Source organism: Arachis ipaensis, chromosome B08, assembly GCF_000816755.2.
Source record: "Arachis ipaensis cultivar K30076 chromosome B08, Araip1.1, whole genome shotgun sequence".
Taxonomy (NCBI): Eukaryota; Viridiplantae; Streptophyta; class Magnoliopsida; order Fabales; family Fabaceae; genus Arachis; species Arachis ipaensis.
Genome location: NC_029792.2, coordinates 4582448 through 4585230, shown reverse-complemented (window position 1 = coordinate 4585230; position 2783 = coordinate 4582448).

The window sequence follows — 2783 nt, the reverse complement described above, 5'->3', positions numbered from 1 at the left end:
TCATGAATGAAATAAAAACAAAAATATAAAATCAACAATAATATAAAGAAAAGAATTATTTATACAAACTTCATAATTTAAAAGGGTTCGGATAAAATTCGATTATTTATAATAAAATAGACAAATTTAAATCTTCTAAATTTTGAATTTTCACTTTAAAGAATAAAATATGATTTCTCTCTTTAAATATTTGTTTACTTATATTTTTTCTTAGTTCCACCTATCAAATAAATGGTAAGAAATCACATTTTATCTTTTAAAATAATTAAAATTCAAAATTTAAAAAATTTAAAACCAAAACAGACGTATGCATATAAAAATAAGTTTAAAAAAAAAAAACAAAATTCAATTCTTTAAATTCACAAGACATTGATTAGATAATTGTTGTAATCATGAGGTCATTGTTTAATATAATCTTTACTTATATCCTCCGAATCCGCAACAAGTTCTTTTCATTATTGATGATTTTGAGCATATAGAGAATCCAAAAGTAAGGCAGGCAAATTAATCATCATCAATGGGGAAAGTTACACTTATCTGTAAATTCCGTGCCTCGTTCATCCTCCACATACTACAAAATTAGTGTAGCATGTGGCCATTAATTTAAACTAAGAGAGTTAATTATACTATTACTATATGCAATGGAAGATTAGAAAGGTAATGCCGTAATAATTAAGTTCACAAAAGGCTGTCCCCAACACAGAGACTTGGGTAGACGCATACCTCATTTTTATATTCGTCGTTACTTTGTTCATCTAAGATATTAAAATCCATTGGTATACATATATAGATTCTAGTTATTATTATAATTAGTTAAAGAAGAAAAGTTCTTTATTTGGATAAAGGTATTCTAATTATTAACATGTCTACCTAAAGCGGCTTCACCCTAATCATCAGCTTGCTTTATATACAACATATACAGCATAAGCTTTCCTCACTTTATCACTTTATATATATATTTTGTGCATTCAGCTTTCATTGGAATATTAATACATAAATAAATAAAAGCATTCTAACAATCAATCAGATTTAATTTGTTTGGTCTTCTTTTGTATTTTGGTTTTTCTGTTTTAAAAAAATTATGAAAGGACTTAGATATTTGCAATGATGATGCAGCAAAAATTGAATCTTTTAGAACTTAGGATAATATATTTGTACTTTATGATGCATGGATATTGACAAGGACACGGGACACGTTGACACGCGAATTTTAAAATCTTATATGACACATGAATACGCATATATATAAAATATAAAGAATTTTTTAGATAAATCGTAATGATATTTTGATATTTTATTGATATTAAAATATAAATTAAATTTTTAATGTCTTATTTTAATTATATCAAGTATTTAACATATTTTTTTGTTTTAATAAATAATAATATATACTATATCTAAATTTATTTTAAGAATATATGTTAAGAATAAGATTGGACACGCTGACACGTGATGGTATTTAGATGTGTCCAGGCGTGTCCGGAGAAGAATTTTTTATTTTTTTATTAAGACGCGGTTGGACACAGTAAACACACGTGTCGAACGAGTGTCGTATCCGAAATGCGTCCGATACGCAGACACGCCAACTCAGCGAAGTGTCCGTGTTTCATAGTTTGTACATTATTAGAATAACTATGATTTATTTCCAGCAAAACTATATAGGGCCCCTTGTCTGAGGGTATTCAAACCCTACCTTTTAGCCACTTGTTGATGATTGCCTATATCTTAGGTGACAAATTTCCCAACACATTGCATGCAAAGTCCTAAAGCCACGGAGGGTCATGTTCCTATGTCTCTAACCTCTCCTTATCAAATCAAAGTAATATAACAAATATAGATAAGCAATTTATGATTTTCCTAGTTCTTATTGTCTACATGAAGTAGATGGCACTCTCTTAATTATTTTCGGTTATTTTTGCTGGAGAGTCAACGTTCCATTCAGGTAGATGGGAAAAATGCTTGTTACCCTTTGATAGGGAGAGTTATTTTGTTTTCATATGTAAGCAAAAAGGGTAAAACAAAAATAGTGACTACAACTAAAAATAAAAAAAGTGCTACATGGCTATTAGCGAGTGATATTTGATTTGATTAAGCCGCACAAAATTCAATAATATCTTTTATATATCAATCAAACAAAGAAACAGTTGCATGAGGATAAATATCTATATAGTACGTAAAAGGTAGCTGGAAGATGTTATGTTTGGTAGCTTTCAGTTCCTTTGTATGAATTATTGATCTTAATTCTTATCTACTGGAGCTTCTTTTCAGCAAAACTCCAATCAACCTTAAACCCCACAAAACAGTTTGCACCTTAATGATGTAGGGTACATGGTACTTTCATCTCCAAAATTGAACATAACTCCCACTTTTTCTTTTTCCTTTTTTCCCTTGAAATTAAAATGAAATGAAAATTTGGTTGGAGCCAGAGAAACCCTTTATTGAAGATGAGATTTAACAATATATTATGATTGTGATTGGGAACAGGAACAACCGAACACAAAAACATTGTTAAGAGATGCCAAAGAGTCGTTTTCCTTCTACTAATAAGCAATTAGTGTTGCTTTACTTGCTAGGTAGGCCTATTTTAATTTCCTTTCATGAATAATTAATAGTACTTAAAATATTGTTGAAATTGAAAGAGGATTGCATGTCCCGGGTCACATTCCACCACCAACTATACTTCACTTGCAATGAATTCAATGCAAGGCACCCTAAAATAATCATGTAGGGGAGGTTTTCTGTATCTAAGACATTTTGTTGAGAGCTTGGATCTAGACTTTGTT